This window comes from Anomalospiza imberbis, chromosome 11 (genome assembly GCF_031753505.1).
Source record: "Anomalospiza imberbis isolate Cuckoo-Finch-1a 21T00152 chromosome 11, ASM3175350v1, whole genome shotgun sequence".
NCBI lineage: Eukaryota > Metazoa > Chordata > Aves > Passeriformes > Viduidae > Anomalospiza > Anomalospiza imberbis.
This window is the reverse complement of record NC_089691.1, coordinates 16,552,109-16,577,286: the sequence shown is the minus strand read 5'-3', so window position 1 is coordinate 16,577,286 and position 25,178 is coordinate 16,552,109. Positions and strand designations below refer to the sequence as shown.

General features: G+C 43.6%; 2 long non-coding RNA genes across 4 annotated transcripts; both read left to right on the top strand.

Moving 5' to 3' along the window:
• The first annotated feature begins 285 nt into the window (after positions 1 to 285).
• On the top strand, positions 286 to 3,052 carry LOC137480820 (uncharacterized). Of its 3 annotated transcripts, none has more exons than XR_011003109.1 (3): positions 286 to 327; positions 2,197 to 2,367; positions 2,683 to 3,052. It is a non-coding gene; the product is annotated as an uncharacterized lncRNA (long non-coding RNA). The 3 variants fall into 3 exon arrangements; XR_011003111.1 differs by having other exon boundaries at positions 419 to 2,367; XR_011003110.1 differs by having other exon boundaries at positions 398 to 2,367.
• Positions 3,053 to 9,247: 6,195 nt separating this feature from the next.
• Positions 9,248 to 24,769, top strand: LOC137480819 (uncharacterized). Its single transcript, XR_011003108.1, has 2 exons — positions 9,248 to 9,402; positions 23,093 to 24,769. It is a non-coding gene; the product is annotated as an uncharacterized lncRNA (long non-coding RNA).
• Positions 24,770 to 25,178: the final 409 nt, after the last annotated feature.

Genomic DNA, 25,178 nt, shown 5'->3' with positions numbered 1-25,178 from the left:
CAGGATCAGAGCACTGTGCATCAGGAGCACTTCTACAGGACCACACAAGTTTAGTGCTGTTCTTAAATCCCAGCCTCACAACTGGTAAATTCCTGCCAAATTGTTTGAGATGGGGGTACCTGGGAAATATTAGATGAGTCTGCATTGCATCATGAGAACACTATTTGCACTTAATTATGCGTATCCCTCCTCTCCCAGCAGACAGATGCTGCATCCACAAAGTGAGAAAGAAACCGTTTCCAAGTGGAATCTGACAGCAGATTCCACTGCTGTCAGAAGAGCCTGAAGAGCAGGCTTCAGACAATCCCAGAAATGGAGATCCTCGTGGTATAGCTCAGTTCAGACCAGTGGATGTTGGTTTTCTCTGCAACAGCAATTCCCATCTATCCCAGTCCAGCTAACATCCTAATTCAAACAGGTTGTCTTGCACTTCTGCCTCCTTGTGCTGGAATGCTGGTGGAGAGGTCCTAACCTCCCTTCTCTCCCTCTCTGTGAGTCTATCTTTCAGCCAAAAGTCTGGATGTTATCTCCTGCCAGGTGTTCTGGATGGTGCTCATCAAAACAGCCTTTCCCAAAGCGTGTTAAGATCCCTCTCCAGGATTACCCTGCCTCTGTGTCTGAGGCTGTAGCTTAATAGGCACCAACTGTGCTATTTCATCTTCTAAAGCAGACTGGTCTTCCAGGGATGGATGATGGGCAGGCAGGAAAGCCTCCCATCAGTTATGTTGGCCCACAGCACAAGCTGCAGCATCACCCTGCTGTGTTTGAGCAGAGCAGATGCCCTGTAAACAGACACAGCTGGTAGGTGAACACAGATCCATCACCAGCCAACACCTGCCTGAGCTAAATCCCAGTCTGTTTATTCCTTGGAACGGCTGGAAGACAAGATACTTCTCCTTCACAGGGCAATCCCAGGGTGTACTAACAACAAATGGGCAAACCAGGCTTTTGGAAGCAATTCCTTGGAAGTGTGAGTCTCCAGGAGCATTTCTAACTTGGGTCTGTTGTTGTGTGTACTCAGGGGCTTTACCCTTTCATCCTCCCCTCCTTTACACATCAAATCCCCCACCCCCTGATCCAAGACAGGAAATTTCTGTTTACATCAAGCCATGATGATGCAGACACTAATCTGGCACAAGCCTGGGCTGCTGTATGGGGGTGATGCTTTTCTCACCATCTCCTTCACTCTGGCTCTACAATTCATGGGTTTGGGCTTTAATTCTGTAGGTACTTTAGAGAAGTCCCAGAAGGTATGATGGAAAAGTATGTTTATCAGACATGATATAGCTGAGTGAGTAAAGTGAATGCTCCTATACTCATGAAATGCCAATTTATCAAGGAAACTTTCAGATTACCTTGTTCAATAATTTTGTAGATGGGGATTATTGCCTTGGGTGAGGAATTACTCCATATTTTGTCCTGACTCTTCATCTGCATGGAGCCCCTTGACACAAAGTTTGAGTTTCTGCAGCTGCCTCAGCCCTGCTTCTCTGTAGGATGGCTTCCTGTACAAAACAGGGTCTCTGCTGCAGTTTCACTTTAAAACTTAGTCTAACTAAATCTGTCACCTATTGAGGCACATTCTGGATTTACAAGCAGGAGAAGGAAAATATGTGTGAGCAGAGTGGCACTTTGACACCCTTCAAAATTTCAAATGTCTTTTCAGGTGGGTGCCTAAATTCATTCTGTAGATGAATCAACACTTTTTCATATATATTCATTTTAATATTGTATTAGGGCTCCAATAAAACATTGGAATGCTTAAAAATTACCATCAAAACCCCACAACAAACAAAAACACATCCCAACCAATAGTTTAGTTTTCCTGTTTACTTTGGCATGTGGTTTAAACACATTCTTCTCAATACACCAAGGCCAGTGGTGTCTTGCTTATTTGACACATTCAGAAAACATGTGTCTAGCTTTGCAGCTGAAATGTGAAATATCATTGCAATTAAATGTTTATATGCTGAGAAATACAGTGTCTTTATACAACACAAGGCACTGTGTTCAATGCATATTAAATACTAGATATTCAATGCATACTGAATAATATTAGGTGGAAAATGTCTCTTTTGCTACAATTGTAATTGTTTTCTTTATAGTTCTAGGAAGTTATCCCATACTCTGTTTTAAATGTGCTTCCAAATTTAATGAAGTGTCTGGTTTAATGATGTGTCTGTTTTAATGACATAGGAATCCCAGTCAGAAAGCTTCATTATGTGAAGATGAGAAGAGGGGAGTTTTCATCCCAAATCCTGTGAGGCAATAGCTCAGGTTTCCTTCTGTTCTGGAAAAATTACCATGAAGATAATCTCATGGATATCACAGCTTTCCAGCTTTCTCCAGAATATGGTAAAGTGGACAGTAACTGGACATTTTCATGAATAAATTCCTTTCAGAATTGGGAAACTGATATTCATTCCCATTCAAGGCTTCTGAATCTGATTGTGTGTCATCTGGCCATTTAATTATTCAATAAGCAGTGCTGGCCAATGAATGTAAACTGAAATTGCTGTAAATTAGCTCTGGTATGACACAGTCCCTACAATTGATGTTGTTTTTGCAGATACTTTCTCACAACTTTTTGGCATTGAATTAATTCTGTTTTTCACGTTAGTAGCCAGGTAATATTCAGTAGTGCAAGATCTCTTACCTGTATTGGGGTATTTTTTGTTGTAGGGGGGAGGACACGCTGTACTTCAAACTGAGTTTAATTCAGCTGCTACATAGGCAGTGACTTGCCAGAATGAAAGCTATTTTTGTGGCTGGAACAAAAGAGAAGCAATTGAGATTTCGTGGAAAACGGTTTGGATCCTGCTGCCGCTGAGAGGCTGGAAGTGTCTGTCTCTGCAGGACTCCTTCTGGACGTCCCTTCTGGTTACACATGTGCCTAAGTATTCTGTGGAACCGGGCCCTCAAAGCAAGCAGAAGCACCCACACACTTCCACAGATTATCCAGGGACACAAACACTTTCCAATCTTCCCCCAGAAAAACTCGCCTCATCCTTGCCCTGCTGAGAAGCTCAACCACAGCAGCAAAGACAGCTCTGCCCAGCAGTGCTGGGTGAAGGCACAGATCCCTGTGCATGAGGTGCTGGATTTTCCTCTGGCTGCAGAATATCCTTCCTGGTGCAACTGAAGGATTTCTGGATTCTTGTTTTATTAGTGTTTTTCCAGCCAGAATCTGCAGGCAACTCATCGCAAACCAGCTGCATACAGCCAGAGCAATGCAAGGGTATATTTAGAGGTTATAATCTTTTCTTAAAGCAAGAATAAATGTTAGTCTTCTCTGAGCTAGGAGAAATATTTATTAGACGTGCTTAAACATGTGTGTTGCTCTAGGATCAGGCAAGAAAATGAACAGTGACTCTTACCTCATGTTGTACGTATGAGGAAGGATGGACAGCAGCTGGCCCCTGCCTGGATACTCTGAGTGAACAACAAAACGAGTCAGGCCAGGGTTTTCCTCACTCACACTCTTGTTGGGTCACTCAGTCAGAGCTGGCCTACTGCCCTGCTCTCTCCACTGCAGCATCGAGGATGGAAGTGGAGGTTTTGCTGCTCTCTGAGGCTCAGCAAGCTGGGGATGCTCTGCCCGGCCAGCAGGACAGGAAACCTTCTGTGCCTGCTGAAAACCTCATCATGAAGCAAAAAGCTTAAAAGATATTATTTATTTGCTTCCTTAAATTTGCTCTCTCTGTTGTGTCAGACAGACAGACTGTGCCTGCAGGGCCTGGAAGGAGGGATGTGCCTCTGACTGCCCAAAGCCCAGGTTTTCTCCATGTGCAGCACATCCACTTCTGTGGATGGATGCTGCATTTCCAGCCTGGCCTGAAACCCCTGGTCTCCACTGCTGGCTGGGCTGTGAGCGTGGTTCTGCTGAAGCAGATCGGAGGGCCAAGTGTCCCCGAGTGCCAGGCCAGTGGTGCTGCTCCAGGGCTGCAGTGCAGGTGCAGCAAATGCACCGTGCTGTGCCTGCCCCAACATCAGCCCTACCGAGCCAGGAGCACCTGGACTGGCCAAAAAAACTACCTGGCTTTGAGCGTTTCCAGGATTCTGTACACCCACTGAGTTTCTGCCTGCCTGCTAGCCAGCGGAACCTGAAGGTTGATGAACACAGCCTACATTGACTTGAATGGCTTTTTGTTTAAAGTTTGTCAATTTTTTGAGAATACCTGGGTGAAATTTCCTTTTTCCATTTGACAGAAAAGAAAAATGTGCACATTGAAAGATGCAAAAGGCATTCAAGAAATGCACATATCATCATTTCAGGCATTCTGAGCAGTGGGATTGAGTGAAATCATTTATAGCATCTGTTTTGATATTAGAGTGGTTTTAAATTGTAGAGTTTCACTAAACAATTTTGAGTAAATAAATCTTCCCTAGGTAACTTTTAACCTATTCTGTTGTTTTCTCAGTCAGTATTGCTATGCTCTGCCAAGCATCAGTGCGGTTGTGTAACTACAGCAAGACACTTTCAGCTAGATTAACCAATGCTTTCTCATAGCACTGCAAAAAAGAAATATATACAAATAAATAGATTCAGGGACAATTTGTCCAACAATAATCTATAGCAGAGAGGGGATTCTGGAATCATCTTCAAAGTGTATGCTGATGTTCTTAAAATGACCTATGAACATTTCTCTAGCCTGTAAGGAGTCCAGAGGGATTTTTGATATAATAGATATAGGTTATTAAATTACTCTTGGAGATGGGGAGCCGATCTCCAGTGGCAAATCTTTCTGTGAAAACATTGGCAAACATTTAATTTGGTGAATTTTCCTCTAGTGTTTCTTTCCTAAAATCAAAATAAACAATAAAAATATATTGGATAAGGCAAAAAAAAAAAAAAAACAAAAAAACCACAATAAACCTATTTTGTTGCATTTTCTGATGCATGATTCTGTCTAACTGCTAATAAATAATGGATACACCTACTTTTAGCAGATACTCCAAGTTCAAGATGCCTTTGAGCTTGCAGGTAAAATGGGATGAAATGACCATCCCTTTTGTGCTGATTTAGCCTAGAGCAGGTGAGAAACCTCAGCTCTTCATTTCTCGATGCAGACGGACATGAACGTGCCGGGTTCGGCAGGGCTGCGATGGGAAGGGATTCCTGGGGGCAGATTTTTGGCTCAGAGAGGCAGGGGGGTGACAGGGCAGAGGAGCACTCGGAGCCGTGACACTCCCCTGCAATGAGCCTGCTTTGGAGACCTGCAGGGGCACTTCCACCTCATAGCTGCCACCCCAAGAACCAGATTATACTGGCAGGAGCTGTAATCTGATGAATGCTTCACTTTTTATACAAATTAAGCAATTCCAGCAGGAGGAAGGAAAAAAAAACAAAACTGTAATGAGCAGAAAAAGGACTTGAGTCTCTTGCACTGAGATAAGTACTTGCATGTGTATTTTTTAAATTAAAAAGACTGTTTTGATTTTGGTGATTAATAAACCCATCTCGAAGAGTTCAGGTGATGGATTTCTTGGTGCTTTCAGGCTCTTTACAGAGAATTTTGATTAAGTCCTTTAGTAATGGCCTGAAAAATTAAGGCATTTTCCTTACGAATGACCTTTTAGATTTCCAGAGTGAGCGTGCTATAATAAAATCTTTGCAGAATCTGTTGCCCTACTGTATGTGACTCTTGTTTGACAGGAATACCCCAAGAGCAGTTTCCCATCTGACAAGCTGAGTTTCTCCAGCATTGCCCAACTTGTCCAGCAGCTTTTGCTGGAGAAACCCAGTCTGGTAACTGATGCTGTTACCATCTCTGGATGGGTACCCTTTAAGGTAAAATCCTGTGTTTGGCATTTTTCCTGGGCAGAAGGGCCCCAAGGTCCTGTTCCTTAAACCCAAACTTCATGCTAGAGTAGTTACATTCCTCCAGGCATTTTGTGAGAGCTCATTAACCATGGGGGGGAAAAAAGGAAAAGAATAAAAGAGTGATTAAAAAACCAGGGGACACAGGAATAGCAGAGATATGTTTTAAGCACAGGAAATGTTATTTTTAAACAGATTGAGAGGGTTAAATCAACAAAATTCTAAACTCTTCCCAGCAGACCCCGTTCCCATCTCCTCAAAAGCACAAGGTCTGGACAGCATCCCCAGGCCAGATCTCAAATCCTGCTTTCTGAGCCCTGCCTCCTCAGCTGTGCCTGTGGAGGGGCTGTTGGCAGACTGGCCCCTTTTCACACTCAATTTCTGATGTTCTGGCTCAGCCCAAGTCATCCAGCAGTAGTCACAGAATAGAATCATAGTCATTAAGGTTTGAACAGACCTCTAAGATCGCTGAGTTCGACCATAACTCTTAGTGCTGTAGTTTGCTATAGTCTTTCCACTAGGTATCAAATTCTTAAAAAAAAAAATCCCTCCTTGATATTTCATGTCAGCACAGTAGAAAAAAGCCAGAAATATGAATTATAATGCAAAACAACAATGTAAAATAAAGGAGGGGTTAACGTAAAGGTCTACAAAGCAAAGCTAAGATCACTGTACCATGTTTCCTAGTGGGAAATGTTGAGATAATTCTAAAAACAAAATAGTAGCACATGACCCAGATCAGATTCCAGAATCCTGATGTTCCTGATGTGTGGGAAACAGAGCTGCATCTCTGCCATGCACCCCAGAGTCCTTTTCCTTGCAGCAAGGTAATCAGCAGTTCTGTGGTCATGAATTAAAGCACTGCTGCAGATGTAAGCACACATCTGTGTGCTGTGTTTTACAGTCACTTCACTGCTTTCTGCTCACCTCAGGAAAACATGCAATTTGCTCATTGTTTTGCCATGTGCTCCATAGCATTAAGAGGAGTGATCATTGATAAAATGATAATCACTAGGCAGGGAGTGCAACTCCACTTTCTCGCTTCAGCTTGCCAAGACTGGGGAGCTGACTAAGCAGTGTCCAGGCTGGGAGTGGACAGAGAGCGATCTGGTTATTTTATATACTGAGTGGAAACACCCCGGGGGGAACTGCAACCTGAAACTAGCTCAAGTGGTTTGGCACACAATGTGATAGAACCTTCACATCAATAGCATCACCTATGAGATGCAAGACAAAGGCCATGCTATTGTATGGAGTCTTTCTTCCCCCCAGGCAGAAATGGATCCTGCTTCCTCAGTGCTTGCCAGCTACCCAAGTTGTTCAGTAATTGTTTAACTTCACGCTGATGAATGAGTGGTAAAACTGAACCAGAGCTGCAGAACACAGTTCAAAGGGTTCAACTCTTCAGCAAGATGAAAAGGATGGATAATTCTTGGGTAGCAGTGTCCAGAAATGAAATATGAAAATGCTGATAAATGATAACTGGGTTTCTAAGTTTCAAAAAAATAAAAAAAGGAACACATGGAATGGATAAAAATTGAAGCCTAAGGCATTAGCATTACGTGGCCTTGCTTGTCACATGATGCTAATTTCCTGGACATTTGAGGGGAAATTTTTGAGTTTGCCAATCTGCACCACTGGTGGAAGCATTACCCTTTTTGCTCAAGAGCCTACCTACAGCTCTGACTCTTCAAAAGACCAAGCCATGCAAGGCTCCCCTTTTCTGCAGCATCCTTCTGGAAGTGCATGACACGCAGTCCCTGCCCCTACCTGTCTGCATTGGGTTTGACCATGGAATAACTCATTTCACCTCACCAAACCAAACAATCCATGTGTCAGGAGTTCCATGCCTACCATGCTGTGAATTCTCACTTTGTACCCAGATGTTATCAGTGATATGTTTTACCTCTAATCAGAAGTTTCTTATCAGCTTCCTTACATTTTTTACTTTTTAACCAGGGGCTGCAGCAAAACAATATGCTCTTGTGAATGTGTGTTCTAAAAAGATTTTTTTAGTAACAGGAAAGAACTTGAAAACCTTGAGCCAAGGGAGTTCTTTGTATTCTTTCTTTTAGTTTTGCCCTTATTTGGACAGTAACATCTCTATCTGCTCCACAGGCTGCTGCACAGGGAGCAGTTCCACCCTGATCCAGAGGTGGTTCCGAGGCTATGAAAATTTACTCACCGATTCACTCCATGCACTGTGGCTCTTGTGAAATGAATTCATTTAGAAGTTTAATTACTGGAGATTAAATATATGACAGTAGAAGTAGACTGGAACATAATACTGATGCTCAGCCAACCTTGAACTTGCACGTTTGACTTGCTTAGCAAAACCCCATCAGATTTGTTGAACCACCAGATTCGCCTTCCTATGTTTTCAGGCAGATATTTGCAGGGGCTGGCATTTTCATCTGTGATTTTTGTGATGCTGGAGAATTATGCTAAAAATACTGAAGTCTGCATCTTTTTTTCTTGGCTTTGAAAAAGTACTCAGCTGTGGATGAAAGAAAGTTAGTACTATATACATAGTGGCCCTTTATACAATCTCTTTGAAAGATGCTTTTCCAGTTTTATGTTGCTAACAAAGGCATGACATACATGGGTCAAAGCCCACTTTCAGCTTTACTGTGTCATAAAAAAACGTGATAGTTGATGGAGAGGGACAGAAATATGTAATGAAAATAATAAAAAAGAGAGCTGAGCCAATAAAATCCCAGAAGGCAGAAATGGGAGCTGTAAAATAAATTAAAAAAAAGTTTTAAACTATTTTAATTAAATTTTGTAATGAGCTCAAGAAATGACCCATTTTGACTATGAGGAATCAATCTGTGACAACCCAGGCATTTTTTTTTTTTTTAACTTGGACTGCTAGTGACTGTGGATGGATCTCACCCATCCACTTGCTTGACCATTTGCTTGACAAATTGCTTGCTCTGGGAGCAAATTATGTCCCAGTCCCTGGCCAGTTCCCACCTGGGAATATTTTACACAGATCATACTTCTCCCTTGGGGTGTGCATGGGGTGCATGAGAGGATGGACAAACCAATATCCACCTGCATCTGCTGCAGAGGCTGGGAAGTGTGAGTGTGACCAACACTTCTCCCCTGGGGCACAGAAAGGAGGGGCAGCTCCTTGCCCCTGTGCACGTCTCACACACAGGGGAGCTGGAAGGGCTCCAAAGGAAATTTGGAAACAACCCTTCCCGGGATCCCAGAGTGACACTGAGACAGGGCCTGGCTCATTCTCTAGGACACACCAGCTGGGTCTAGGCTGCTCCCAACAGATTCCCATCCAAGCTGAACCCAATTACTGAGATTTCTCACCTGCCCAAAGAGTATAAATTGCTGCAGGGGAGAAGCCCACAGCTCACCCATGTGGGGTGGACTGTTAGAGTATGATCTGGCTCCCTTTTAGGGAAATAGCCTCACTCCAGACTCTGCTGTTTGTTGGCTGAGCAGACTTCTTGGAGGCAGCATGGGCTTCAGAGATGCCATACTCTCATCCTGTCTGTGGCGTTCCACAGGGAGTCCAGCACCCTCTGAGCACCAGCATGGTCACTCATGGAGAAGGAGAGGAAGTAAGTAAACTTTGGCTGAGCTGTACTGGTTGTTTCCTTGATGTCAGTGTGGGTTTGTCCTGGCTCTCCTTGGAGTGGATGGTTTGTTACCCTTTCAGACCAAAGCTGGCTCTTTTATCTGCTCCTGGACATGCAATGCTGTGCTCTCCTACTGACACTGCTCAGGGCAAACATTAAGCAGGCAGGAGGGTTGCCTATTATTAATTATTGTTACACTATGTTAATTATTGCACTATTATTACAGTGTATTTAGCTGTTCCTGTATTTCCTAACATAGTTTTACTTGGCTGTCTTTGCCATTCTTTCTTGCTTCATCTGAAAATACAGGTCTGGCAGTTAGTGCAGACACATGTTGTTATACCCCCACCAATTTCATTAGCCTGCACTGATTTAAATCAATACAGGATTGTAGGGCTTTAAATGGAAAAAAAGGTCAGAATAGACTTAGCAGGCTGTGGAAAGTAACATGCTGAGACACACATCAGTGCTGGTATCGTGTTGGATCAGGAGTAGAAAAGACTGCCAGGCCCGTCTTCTTAAAGCTGGTTCTTGTGCCACCACCCTGGGGACAGGTGGAGCACAGTCCCTTGTGCTCTGCTTGTGTGTTATGTACCCTCTGAGCACTAATGCATGGTTTTCTGGGTGTGTAATTACAAAATCACAATTTCTTTTGATGCTTTCCATCAGTCAAGCTAGCAGCAAATTTTGAGAAATGTGGGGTCAGCTGCTGCACCTCTGGATCCCAGAACATATCTCTGGGATGCACATCTGGAGAGAGCACTGTACCATAATTTTGAAAGGAATAGCAGTAGGACCTACTCATGCATCAGGGAGAGCTCTCTCATCTGGCGAGGCTGGCACCAACCCCAGTGCTCTATAGGAGATGGCACATCACTTATGAAGCACCAAATGTGTGAAAGGAAACAGGGGCTTTTTAATACCAAGCTCATCAGGGCTGGGCAGGCAAGACAGTCCCCAGCCCCCTGGCTGGGGGCCTCCCAGCAAGCTGAACCCCAACTGCAGACATGACTCTTAGGGTTATTTTTAATGCATTTCAGCTTCTCAGTGTAGGTTTTGGCACACACAGCTCCTTCAGGCTCCTGCGTGCTGCTCGGTCCAGCACAGATTGCTGGATTGTGACCTCTCTTGCTGGGGTGGCCCCTGCTCACACACAGAGCCTGTGCAGAGGATGCAGGGTCTCACCAGTACTCATCCTGCTTCAGAAAAGCATGAACTTGAGGCAGACTAAGGACAGCTGAAAATAAATAATTTTTAACTGATCTGGTGGAGAAATCTAGAAATTATTTTATTTGTGTGAATGAATTTCCTAGGAATTACACTCAAATGTTCATGTGATGAAAAATAACACTTCTTTCCATAGTTCTGTGGTCTTTATGTTGGCATATTCAGAGCTAATTTTTTTTTAATTCACATCGATATGCCAAGGAAAACTTCCTCAATAAACATAGTTCTTGCATCTGTGCAGTAGTTGGTTTTCAAAGTTAAACATCCCTGCTGTTTCACATTTTTTTTAGATGCCAGCAGTGATTAGACATTACCATGGGCTAATTGCTTGTACAATTTCAGTTCTTACCTTGCAGCCGCCTTGAAATTTCCAGCTGCAACAACAGGAACAAACCCCATGCTCTCAGCAAATACAAATTAGTCAAAAGCAAAACAAAACTGGTTTTTCTTGTGTTTTCATTGCAGCTGTTTATCCAAAAATTGGAGAGCTGCTTACCTCTCCTCCATCTGAACCTTATAAACAGACATTACCCTGGTCTGAGGCAACACATATTCCATTGCAGCCAGAGCTCAGCAAAGGCACCTTCTCTGCTCAGACAGAAATATTCACATTTATGATTAATGTGGTGGATCTTTAGGATTTTCTTTTAATGCAAGGGATGTTGAACTCTCTGGTTAAAGGATTTGTGCAATTTGTCTTTTTTCATGTCTTAGATACTGTTGTTCAAACGATATTTAGGCAAACAGGACTCTGCTCCTGCTGTAATTATTACATGTGTGCCTAGACATCGAGAGACAGGATTGCAAACATGTCAGTGGGGAGCAGCAGGGATCCTAAAACTCATCGTGCTGCAAGCACTGCCCCTCAGCCCCGAACTGGGGCATGTAAACCACTGTTTGGAAACTGTATATATTTCATTATTTCATGTGCAAGGTTTAAAAAAAGGCCCCAAAACACAAAAGGCATGCAGACACACCCCCAGAATGATGCCTCTTTGGGGCATTGGGTCAGTGGATTTCTGTTTTAAGGAACATGCCTGTCCTTAGGGTAGGGATGCCTGGACAGCAGGATGTGTGACATCCCTTTAGCAGAGCAGCTGTAGCTGACACCACAAATGTGTCCAGCCTGCCCTGGCTTCAAACAGCTCTCCTGACCCAGGGCCTGACACCTGAAAGAGCAAGGAATCACCTCACTACCTTTCCCAAATTTTGAAATGCTGTTATTAGATTCAGATGCTGGAACTTGTGCTGGTGCTGCAGAGCCTACATCAGGCCTGCGGATGTTTGCTAATCCCAAATTTCAGCGCCTTCCTGGCCTTGCCAGAACATCAAAGGGTGGTGGAACGTTGCAGCACAGATGAGGAAATTGCAGCAGGGCATTACAAGGCAGGTAATGGATTAGGGACTTCTAGAGGAGTGAATGTTTGGCCCAGGAAAATGATAGGTAATTATGAACAGCACGGGACTTGAGATGGTTCCAGGATTCATTTATATCTAGCTGCTTTTTCTCTTGTCAGCATTTCCTCTGCCTGTGTCCCTGTATTCCATACAGGCAGCAGTACAAGAGAGTGAGGGGGTGTCCTGGGGGAAACCTTCCTCCCATCTCCTCTTCCTCCCATTCTGCCTCCAGGATCTGCCAGGCTCAGACCCTGCATTGGCTCCAGAGGTTGTCTGCTCTGTAGTTAGCAATTCTTCTTCTTGCCTGTTACAAAAACATATGGCCAATCCATCCTTCTGCCCTGTTTTATGGGGTCAGATCCCCAAGCAGGAGCTCAGACACACACATACTCCCACGAATGCTGGTGAATGCCAAAACAAAAATAGGAACAAGTAAGGAAACCTGAAGCCACCCTAGTAAACTGTTTTAAAAGCGTTTACTTGAGTAATTGTGAAAAAATGTTTGAAGACCTGGGCTAGTTTCAGTTCCTAATTCTAGGAATGGCCTTGAAACAAAATACTAAACTCCAGTTTACTAGGCACGGGTGAAGTGAGAGCAGCTTGGTGGGGAAGGGATGTGGATGGTTGGACTGTGTGGCTTGGGGGGGACTAGAACTTGGCCTTTCTCTCTCCAGCCATATCCAGAGACAACAATAAGCCACTTAAAAGCTGTTTGAAGTGCCCAAGTGCTAATGAATGCAGGGTGGGTCTGCAGTGAGGATGCTCCTTGCTTCCTGGCTCTGTGTTTTGGGCCACTCAGGGGCAAAAGTACTTGCAAGCAGAAAGTCATCTTTGCAATGTACAAACCTGCAGTGGCTATTGAGCCCAGGGCAGTCTCTGGGCTGTTGGAGTTAAGGCACAATGTGATATTTATTGCTGCATTTTCCATCTAGCATGGCTTCTAACAGCCACCAAAGTAGGCTTACTACTTTCTGCTCTCTTATCTCCTCTTGCCTTAAGCAACCTCTGCTCCCACCTCTCCAAAACACCTTGTCCTGTGTGGGCTCTTGAAAGTTAACAGGGCCTTCAGAGCCATGGAATTTACCTACAAACACCTTCAGCAGAACTTCTTCCCCCCTGCTCCTGGGATATGACACAAATACTGTAAATGCTAAGTGGAAGGCTCCAATCTACTTCCCCATGGGAATTCCTTGGCTCTATAAAGATTTAGGATTTGTTCTCTAGTCCAGGTGCATTTTGGTTTCTGTTGTGGCTGCATTAGTCTCACAGGAGAGGAGGTAACATATTTCACTGGAGCTGCTGGGAATAGACTGTGGCCAGGAAATGAGAAAATGTGGCTGTCCCTCACCTGCGTTTTCATTGCTTTCCTCCCCTCACACTCCAGTCTCTCCTAACACATCAGGAGGCACTCAGCAGTTTTGGGAAAGCACTTGTGTATGTGTTGTGCTCTCACTGGAGTCTGGGTAATTCCTCACTACTGTTATTAGCAAGTAAATTTATTTCCTTAGCAAAAATGGGAAGGCTGATAGTGCAGTACTGATGGCTCTAAAGCTTTGACCAGTAGGTCATTCCATTATCTGCACCCCACAGAATCAGCTACTCTGTTTATTGCTTTTCTTCCTCTCTCTTTTTTTTCATGAGCAAGAAATAAACCCTGTCCTTTTCCCTACTTATCTCATTAGGACTTTATTAACAGAAAGCAGATTTTTGGCAATTAGATTTAGTAGTCATCAGCATTTTTTTTTTCTTTAAACAAGTCTGTACCTTTGCAACTGCCTCAACCAAAAAAAAAAAAAAAAAGGGTTTCCTCCCCTGCTTTCTTTTTTTTCCTTTTTTTTTCTTGGAACCTTAAAAAAAGAAAGTCTGTGACTGTAATGTTCTTTAGTGGAACAACTAACTTTCTATACACTTAGCAAAACTGAGGCGTTTACAATTTTTCCAGCTGTTCTGTGATGCAATGTAAACAATAAGAATGATAGCCTGCCTTGGAAATGTTCTGTGCAAGCCATACAATTGGATTCCAGCATGATTGGTTAGGTTATGCTGTCTGCTACTTCTTGTTGATCTCCTCAAATTTCTGAGTCATCAAAAGCAGTGAGGAGAAAACATGCAGATATCTTGCCATCACCCATTTTCATTCCTTCTCCATGCCAGGAAGAATGCAATAAAATTGATGTAGGATGCAGGGAGTTACCAAGGAAGTTTTTGTGGTTTCTAGAGGAGATGCCTCTTTTGATTGTGGGGGAAAAAAAAATTAAATTCTTGTGGCATTTCCAGAAATAAAAACTTGCTTATTAAGGGAGCTTTCATGACTGTGTGTTAGGTGAACTGGGCAATGCAGGGTCATATCAATCAGCACAGTGGCCACAAGGGCCTTGGCTTTGCCTTTGCTGTGAAATGCTCTGTGGATGGATGTAGCCCTGGGTGCTCTGCCCAGGCTGTGGTCAGCTGAGGCTGGGTTTTATCAATCTGCACAAATCATTCGGTGCAGAAGACACAAAACTTGTGATTCCCTCCCCATCACGTGGAAGCAGGCACAGGGTGAGAGAAGTGGAAGGAGACTGTGTCCCACCAGGGCTGGTTTGATGTGCTGACCCTCTGGCCTGAGAGCCAGGCTGGAGAAAATCTCAGTAGATCTAAGAGTAGGGGGTAGGAGTTGAGTTGGAGCAAGTACAGCAGCATAAAGCTAAATATCATCCAGAAATAGCTCTCAAATGGTAACAAAACACCAGATTTGGATGGCAAGCACAAGATTTGAGTATCAGAGCTAATACCTGCTCAGAGACTGATACATGCTGTCTGTGTGGGAGTCAGCCAGTGGAAAGCTCAATCAATCATGTCTGCGAGTGCTGCGATTGCACGTGCTGATGAAGCAAGAATGCAGCCAAGGACTTGAGCTGAAACACCCTCTGAAAATGGATAAACCCTTCTAGAGCTCAGAATCCACTTGAGAGCATGCTGCCTGGGGAAAATCAATCAACAAAGTGAGTATGTCTTTTGTCCCAGGGCTGAGCTTTCCAAAACAACCGTGGCCCTTCATTAAAACCAAGGGAAAGCTGTGGATATTCTGTACCTTCAGCTCCCATGGCAACCTGCAGGCCCAAGATGTCTTTGCAGGTCCAGACATCACATACCTCCAGTCACTGCAGCTGGAAAGGCACATTTCTTGTGAATACTATTTTATGATTGAACTTCAAGTGGAAAATCAAGTGAAAAATACCAAAAAGCTGCAAGCATCTGAATCCATTTCTGGGGTACACCTTATCCTTCCAAGATTCCTCAACCGGTGAGAAACGACAGGGTCCGATGCTGGTTTTGTGCCAAGGAAAATCACCTGAATCTGAACACGGCCTTCCAAAGAGATTCTAGTGAATTACAAAGTTGTTTTATTCCCCTCTGCTGTGGAACAAGACCTCTCCTGCCTTCCCCATGCCTGTCTCTTTCTATGGCTATGAGGTCTGGTCATGCCCTGATCCAGGGAGAAGAAGCCAGGCATGTCAGGAGTGTTCGCAGCTGTCCTTGCCAAGATACAGGGGGAGGCTCCCTGTGCCAAGCTATGAGCTACTGAGAGCACCCTGTGAGGTGCAGACTGACTGGCCCCTTGCTAATGAGATGGCTGGTGGCAACAAGCAGCATTTTCTGAGAAATTTTGAGTCAATCCTTTAGGCAGACTAAACTGGAAGACAGAATAATCTGCGCCTTGATCTGCTTGGGATACTGGCATTGATCAATGTTCACAAACAAATTGTGAAGAGGATTTAGCAATGATGCTCTTTGCTGTCTTTCTCTCAGAAATCTCCAATTCTTGTTGTATCAATGACTTCAGGAGAAAGAGCTGGGGGAGAAACAGGCTTCTGATGCCTGAAGATTTTTTAGATTTTGGAAATCTTTCTGTTCTGCATCAACATAAACTCAAGGCCTCCCAAAAGTTTCTGTGGGAAAAAAGATTTAAAGAGCCTATTCAGGAATAACAGAGAGCCTGAGGGCAAGGCCAGTTGCATGGGCTTTGGGAGGTGCCTCTTGCTCTGAGTCACCACCCAGGCTCTTGAATTTGATTGTTCCTGAGGAGGTGCCCAGTAAGTAGGCAGGGACTGTCTCTTGGCCCTTGCTGAGGAGACCTTTCCTGGTGAAAGTCTCATCAGCATCAATACATTCTCACAAAATCTTGTGGTGAGCTGACATCTTGCAGTGTAGAGGATGCACTGGCAGAGTGCCAGCCTCCCCTAAATACAGCACAATAACAGAATTAGCAGCAGGGTAAACACCAGCTTCAGTGAAAGATGTTCAAACAAATATTCTAATATTCTCTCTCATACTTTAATGTACTTTCATGGCATCATCTTGTAAGGCAATAGAGCAGTTTCCTGCTGGACTGCTCAAGATTTCCAGCACCCACAGCTACTGCCTGGAGCACTGAGTTTTGTAGCTAATTGAGAGAAGCATTCAGACAGAAACCCCCTAATTGCTCAAATGCCTTTATTCACCTCAGCCTCAGGTCCCTGTTCCACACACAGTGCATCAGATTTATTTAGCCTGCATAAAATCTATGCAGGAGAAACTCCTGTAGAAAAGTTTCTTAGAGAAACTTCTTCAGCCCTTTCAGAGATGCATAGTTATAGGTGCTCTGCCCCTGAACCTTTTCAAGTAAGTATGAAATCAACTCCATTATAAATTAATGATTCTTGAAGTGTTATTCTAACAGTGTTCTTAACATGCCACTTTATTGCTGTTCTGCTCATAACTTCAAGCTTCTTAAAGTGTTCATGCTTGCTTAGAAACCTCCGCATCTCTTTTTCAATACGTAATTTTTAATCTTCATAGTTGGCTTAATCCTGGTTTAAGCATGACCTTCAAGTCTCTAAATCCAAAAAGTTAAATAGAAAAATCCTTGATATATTTTGTTCATTGTCTTGATTTATTTTTTTCATGAAGAAAATTGGTTGATCCTAAATGCCAGACTGTTATGAAAGACTAATAGTGACCAAGGTTGCATTGCCTGTGTCATCTTTCTATCAAAATGAAGCATGCGCTATATTAAAAACCATAGTGTTTAAAATGAAAACATTGTTACTGTAGAAAATAAAGAGGAAAGCATTATTGCAAATACAATACACCAGGAGAAATCCTTAACATTTGAAGTCTCCCACCATATTGCTGCACAGGTTGATAATAAAATGAGAGATATAATAGAGATAATAAATAGAGAAAAGAAAGTGCAGAGCATTAGATGAGATGCAAAAAAAAAAAAAAAAAAACCTCTTTAGGCTAGAAAGCAGTTAATAGTTTCAAGCATATTCTTCTGAGACAATGTGAAAGAACCTAAGAATGGAAAACCTCACCCATTGATGTTTTGAATAGATGTGGGTGGAGGAAACAGAAATTGCCAATGCCGGGATATTCTTAGGAGCCGTTAAGGGGACACATCATTGGTGTATCACCCTGGGACTGTGAGCAAGGGCTGTGCCACACTGGGACAATGGCAGGTGTCTCTGTGGGCGACAGCAGGGTCATACTCTGGCAGAACAAGTTTTGGCAATTGAACTGCTCCTTTTCCTTTCAAAATTATTAGTTGTTAATCTCCTTCCTGCAGAGGCCCCTGGACTTTGGCTTAGCTGGCACAGGGTGGGTTTGTACATCAATTCCTTTGCTAAGCAGAACCCGGGGCCTCTTTGCTGTTGCTGTCATAAAGTCCCGCACAAACTGCTACCAACTCTGCTAACCAAAGTCTGCTCTCCTTCCACAAGGAGTAGCTGAGCTTTGAGTACATTTGTTAGCTTTGGCAAGCTTAAATTCCTTTAATCTTCCAATAAGTACTTTTTCCCACTTCTAACACTGGCTCCTTTACTAGAAGGATGTTTTAAACCACTCCAGAAGCAGAGGGGAAGGAAGTAAAGACACTCGTCCAACTGCTCAGCATGTATCTGAAATACTTCTTTTGCATAACCAGTATCAAGGACGTTTTCTCAAATTGCATTCCATGTTTTTAGGAAATGGGCATGGATTTAATAGCTTCCTTAATACTACTTTGTTTTACTCTCTCACACTGGTGCATGTGTTCCTCCACTCCATACATGGTGTGGCAGCTTAGAGTTGACTGTAACTGTGTGGACACCTGTAGAAATTTGGCCTTGAATGTCTTTGGAAATTCTTGGCAGCCTTTCTCCAGTTTATCTGGGATTGAAACAGCAGTAATTGACTTTCAGGAAAGGAGTAGTAATTTCCCTTTCCAAACCTAGTGCCAGATTCTGACGGGACACAAATGCCTGTGCTGGAAGGGAGAGCAAGGCTCAAACTTGTCATCTAGATCTGCACTGTGAGAGAGACATGGGACAGGACATTTCAGTGTGCCTGGCTCCTGGTGGAGTTCTATCTAAAGTTTTGCCCTTTTCTCTGCCGAGAACATCTGGTCCAGGCTCCATTTGCTCTAAAAGTAGAACACAAGGGCTGAAGCTCTGGCAGAATTGCTTGCACCCCAGGACCAAAGGCAGCATTAGCCCTTTGTGCTGGCCAATGCCTGACTCCACAGGAGAGATGGGCCTTGCACCCCTTCATGCCAGCAGGAGAGGATTAGGCTGCTCAGCTGTAAAATGCTCTCCAGTGTCTGCTCTAGCTGCAGGTGGTGGTGAGAAACAGCTCCCTGGCTGTGCATTAAACCCAGCACCCCTCTTTCTGCTATTAAGTGTATTCTTCTGGGCTGAGTAAATTACCACTGGACATCTGTAAAACACATTTATGTGTCTAGAAGGTTTCTGTAGACAAAGATGGGTTAGCTCTAGCTACTCTCCCAGTTTAGCCCCAGGGTAGGTTTCTGCTGTGGATGTCTCCAGTGAGGAACAGCATTCAATTGCTAACAAAAGGCAAGACAAGCATTTTTGGTCTGTGTTATCCATTAGTGTCTGGGAGTTTGTGCCAAACCAATTCTTATTGTTACATTTGATTTGTGTGTAGATATCAATGGCTATACCTCTAAGAGCAATGGAATTCTGTACACACGAACCCCTCTCTAATGGCTCAAGTTTTTATGGCTTTCCATGCACTGCACTGGGTATTACACATTATTAATATATGTGCTCTCTGATTGCTAAAACCCAGGGGAATACATTGCTTTTCCTCATTCCTCTGACTTGTAAAAGTACATTCATATGTTCCAATTTTTGCTTGGTTACTGTCTTTATTGACTTCATTGGACTAATCACAACATTGCATTAGACATACATGTTTTTTGGAAGGATCAGAATCTTATTCCAACCTTTTTTTTTTAAAAAAAAACAAGTAAGATGTTAACTTTGAGACAGATACAATTCTGTTTGGTACCTAGCTGTGGATTCCTCAGCCACAGATCCTGTACCTGTGTACTGTAAATATTTAAGGAACACCTACAAAAGAGCTATATGCCAAGGCAGTGGAGCGGCCAGGGACACACTCTGCACACAGATATAGACCGAGAGCTCTTCTAGACAGGTGACATTGCTCACTGCACAGAAGTTGTGCATCGCTTACACCTAAATGAGTACACTGGCAAATTTGATAAACATTAATAAATTTTACAAGTTCTTCAAAATGCAAGCAATTTTTCAAAGTAATTCAAAGAAAATCAAGCACCAAAACATTTTCTATTGGCAATGGCTTCTTAACTCTGGAAATCAAAATTACCTTCTAGCAACAGCTAATACTTGGCAAACAAATGTCTACTGAGCCCATTTGCTGGAACTTTTTATGCCTTGCTCTCAGTCTGTATGGGAAGTATATTGCTAGCATAGCACTCATCTAATTTAAAGCTGGGAGTGAAGCCATTGTGTACAGAGAAGGTGTAAGTGAGGAAATCCAAAGATATTATTTTCCAGGCCATATTTGTTTTTAAATCCAAGATATGTTGCAGTGTAGTTATTCCAAAGGGGGACAGGGAAAGGGAAATTTCTCCAGAAGTATATTTATGAACCATGAAGATAAATCACCTTTTTCAGAGCTGAGTTAACAGTAGTCAAAGAAGCCATAATTCTCAAGCAGGGAAGGAACTCAGTGCAACCCCAGTTTCCTGTGTGCTGCACCCAGAGTGCTTGTTTAAAAGCCTAGTTCCTCCAAAACCCAGGAGAATCCTGGTGAAAGGGAGCTCTAAAGATATCTGAAGTTTCTAACTGCTATTAAAAGCAACCCTGCAGTTTAAAGCTGGCAGTGCATGAATCTTTTCTGATTAGAGAAAGAGCAGCTGATAACAAGATAGAGATATCTACCAGAGCTGGCTCAGAATATTTGCAGAGCACAGAGGAAAAAATGGGGAAGGGTGCTGCTGTGAAAAACCCTCATTTCATCTGCCCCCTAACATTTCTACTGGCTGATGCCCCTGCTTTACATGTGTAGTTTAGCCACCAAAGGGCCAAGCAGAAGCTGTGCTCACCTCTGTGCATCCAGCTAGGGCTGAATTTGATGCCTGTGGGAGCCAAATGAAAGCAGTCCTTTGAGAGCAACTTCCAGAGGCATCTTAGACTGCAGGAGTTGTTTGCCCCTAATGCCTCAGAGCCGCAGAGCTCCAGGAGGAGGCTGAGCCTTTGGGAGGGGATGGATGAGGGTGTGAGCCTCTCGCAGTCCTCGCAGCCACCCCAGTCTGTGTTCCTGCTGGGGGACAGCCTTTGAATGGACACGTTATCTTTTACAACTGAGCACAGGGGCCCCTGTCCTGGAAGGGATCTCCTGGGGAGGGATTTCATCTGCCATCCAGTCCCTTCCTTCTGGCTAAACTCAGTCAAAAGGCACCGTGGGATTAACCCTCGGAGGTCTGATTCTGTGACTTTGATCAGGGATGGCTTTGCAGATTTTAGGCGTAAGCGAGCACAAGATTGCATCTTTGATTTTGTTCTCTGGTGTCCACAGCTTAAAATGGGATTTTAAGTGCCAAAAAAAAAAAAAAAAATAAAATCAGGGCAAAAATAGAGAACAGAAATGTGTAACTCATCTGAGGTACTAGACAGTGACAGACTATATAAAATGTTATTGTTCAACAAACACTGTCTCTAATAAACTCCATTTACTAGTGTTAGCAGCTTGGCAACTTGGAAACCCCAAACTCCAGTTAAGTAAGGAAACAAAAAGCAGAGCCATATGATGATACCCATAAACTACGCAGCTGGTTTCTGTTTTAAAAGATATTCTACTTTCCATATTAAATAAAGCTGCTTAGAGTGCAAAAAAATCCCATATGGCCTTCTGGAAAATGAGAACCAAGTTCCAAACTAAAAAACCCCTGGCCATGTACCACCATTAAAAATAAAAGTGTGCCTTCTCTCTAACCAGCTACTGCAGCACCAGAGATGAACCCACCTGTGTAGAGTGAGGAATGGGAGAAAATGCTGCTTCTGCTCTCAGGAGACATTTGGACCTCAGGAGACCCTGCAGTGGAGCAGCAGACACCGTGTGCTCGGTATCACAATGCTATTCATGTAAGGCCAGGTCCTGCATCCCTACCTGCCAGGTTTCAGTAGGAATTGAAAGATCTCTTGGGTTTGCATGGAAAAATAAAAGTGTTTTTTTAAGAAGCTGACCTTCTCTACCATTCTTAGCAGTGCAATTTGACCTCATGTACTCATTTCTGGTTATACCCTAAGGTTTCTGACTAAAGATGATTTACAATAAAAGCCATAAAAATATTGCCTTACTATACCAATCTTGTATACATCTGTGAAATGAAGATATATGAAGTACTGCTAATTTGTTTGAAAATATTTAAAACACCCGTTAATTAAATCTTCAGCTACTGATGGCAGTGGAAGAGATGACTGCTAATTTTGCCTTTGGTTTGGCCAGTCTCCTCAAGTATTTCACTTGCAGTGTTTGTCTGCTTTTTGAGAATTCTGCTACATGAAAAATCCTGGAAAGCACCCAGTTCTCTGTCTTGCAATCAACAGGCTAGACAGCCTCTGACAAAATAAAACTGTGGCATTGGCCTATCACCACTGCCTTGAGCTGGTTCTGCCTGGGCATACTGGTTATATGTACTTGTGGCCAGGTAAAAGTAATTTAAGTCCTCTTTGCATGGCTTTGTTTTTTAATATATATTTATAAGTGTATTTATAACTCTGCCATGGGCTGAGCTCTCCTGTTGTGCTGGATTCTGTACAGACTCAAGTCATGGAGCCAGGGACACTTACAGGGGTGGTATTCCAGTGTCTTTGACTTCTCAGATAGAACAGTGAGGTCATGTGGAATTATTTGTCAGAATCCACATATGTCCCATTCATCTGTGGAGGCTGGAAGAATCACCTGAAAAATTCTCATCCAAGCTTAGTTTGGATTTTGAACATTTCTAATCTTCCTATGCTGTTTTCACCTGAAATTTCAGGTTTAAAGTCCCCTTTCCTGACAGTACCAGGGCTCACAAAGGAAATGTGATGTGGGACACCCCAGTCATGGCTTTTCTGGTGGGGAATTTGTTCTATAAACAGCTGTTCCTTTGAAATCTGTCAGCAATTAAAAAAACATCCAAATGATGTTTTACTGAGGGTTTTATAAAAGAATTTTGAACATAGGGCACAATTTTCTTCTATCATACAATTTCATAAATAGCCTTTGAAGAATAACAAAACTATTTAAGCTGCAGCACTTAAATCTGGGAAGGAGTTTTGGCAGACTGAGTAACTTTAGGAAGCAAATCTTTCCATAGGCTTGCATGTAAGGAATAAAACCTTCATACACATGTGGATTAATATGGCAGAGATTAAAAAAACAAAGTTCAGAGAAAGTTGTTGATGTTGGTCATCAGAATTGGAGACTTTGGGTGAACTGATGCTCCTTCCATGCCACTCTGCCCTCTGCTTTGGGCAGCACAGCTCTCCAAAGCGTTTGCACAACTGTGGCATCATTCAGACGGTGCTCCCAAAATGTGAGGGGTGAACAAAGCTGTAGGGAAGGTGGAGAGGAGACTCTGGCTGCAGGATTCAGCCCATGGATGGCCCAGCTGAGTGCTGGAGGGTGGCTGCAGCAAATCTGTGGGTGGCTTCCTGGGTGAAGGGCTGGTTTGGGTTAACAGACCTGGCACACCCCTCTTCCCCCCCAGTACATGGGCTAAGGTGGAAAACACAGAGCAGCATCTGGAGAGCTGGAAAGAGGAAAAAGCAGGAGGGAAAGACAAGCAGCCTGCAGGGATTCAGCCGCCCAGGACACCTGTATAAAAAGCTTTACACAAACTCTGTAGTAAGAGGCAAATCTGGGTTCAGAACTGGCAACAGGCTTGGGGAGATAAAGATGAAACATCATTTTTTTAATCTCATGGTGAGGAGATAAGGACAAGGTGAGCTGCTATTTTCAGAAGGAGAGCCCCAGTTTCTGGATCTGCTTCCCAGGGTTCACACGAGCACATCAGTCTCAAAGAGAAGGTGAATGATGTTTTCAGCTTCCGCAAAGAAGAAATGAGGAGGGATTCACTGGAGTGTGCAGGACTAGAACTGCAAGTCTGGAGACAGAAGATCTTGCTAATTACCGATAATATTATTTATGAAGTGTGGGACTGCATCTTGCAGGAGCCAGTGGTGAGACACTCAGCTCTAATCCTAGAGAAATGCCTCCTGAGAGCCAGCAGCCTGGGAGATAAGCAGAGAGAGATTCCAAGAAAGGAAGAACATGAGTTAAACAGAGGAACCAAAAGGCAAACAGAAGCTGTCTGGGGTCATGAGCATCCTGGGTCTCAGTATGTGCTGGTCCATCCCTGAGCTATGAGGCAAAGGTTGAGAGAGGAGCTTTGCCTCATTCCAAAGCTTTAGTGACTGCAAGAACTAAAAGAAGAAGAAGAAGAAGAAGAAAAGAAGTGAAAAGGAAGAGACTTGCAGTGTGAAGTTTTCAGATCCAGACTCAATAAATCCATGAGAGAGGAGAGGACTGCCAACCACTTGGCTCTGTTCTCATGTACATTATTGAATCAACAACCTCTTCCCTGCCAACTGGACTGTCACCTGATAAGCAGAAAAAATTCGGCTGGTGAAATAGAATAAAACCATTCTGAGCACAGTGGGGAAATGCAGGCTAGTGATAAGAAGCCTCCAGAGCAGGGATGTTACCTTCTGGGTGCACGAGAGCTGCTGGCACAGAGCAGTGTCACCTCCAGCAGTGCAGGAGGAGGCGTGGACGTGGCTGCAACACAACACTGTGAAATCCCCAGCTTAAGCTCAGGACAATAGCCCTGTGCAGCTTATTTGGGGCACAAGGCTTTGTCAGGCCTTATTCTGCAGAGATGGATGGATTCAGGGAGAATTCTGTTTAGTCTTGATGGAGCCATTAAATAATGAACTGGCAAACTTTCACAGCAGACTCATTAATGCACCCATAAAAGCCAACATAGTCTGGATCAGCAGCCACACAAAGGAAAGGAAAACCTTGAGGAAAAGTAAAGAGCAGCTTATCTCAGTGGAGGAACCACTTAGCCAAAGCTTTTCACTACTTATCAGTGCTTCAGGACAGGCCAGCTCATCTGCCCCAGCAAAGCGTTCTGCAGCTGGGAGACCAAGAGCAGCTGCTGGCACTCTCAGCCAGGCAGGAGCAGCACCACACCCATTTCAGGGGAGCTGGCTTTCTGAAAGATGAGCAGGGAAGAGCTGTGCCCAAAAGCCTGAAGACAAATTTTCCACAGATTCAGGACCCCCCGTCAGCTTCCTGCTTTAGTTTTTGGGATGGATGTATGAACCAGTTTCAGGCGAAGAGAGATTGGAAGATACATAAAATATCTTAGAGAATTCAGACTGTAACATATCAAAATGTATCAAAGCAGGGAGCTTCTGGGTGTAACACAGACTACTGCAGTGACAATTCAAAGACTAATTCTGCTCTGATTCAGCCCTGCACTCGCCCTGTCCCTGGCCACCCCCGTCTCTCTTGGCTTCCCTCTGACATCCAGGTCTCTCCTGCAAGTCTGCTGAAGGTCCTGGCACATCCCACATATTCTCCTCGAGCAAGTGGCTTCAACAGCCACTCAAGAAGCCCCTCTGAGGAATATGAAATGTGTCTCTTCAGGCTTCTCTGTTCCTGGCTCCTCAACAATGACATATGACATTTACATTTTGGACAAGCCCCTTTTTCTCTCATGCTGCCTCTAAATGTAACTGAAGATAAAAAGTCCTTCTTCTGCACTCCAACACACAAAGAACAATTTT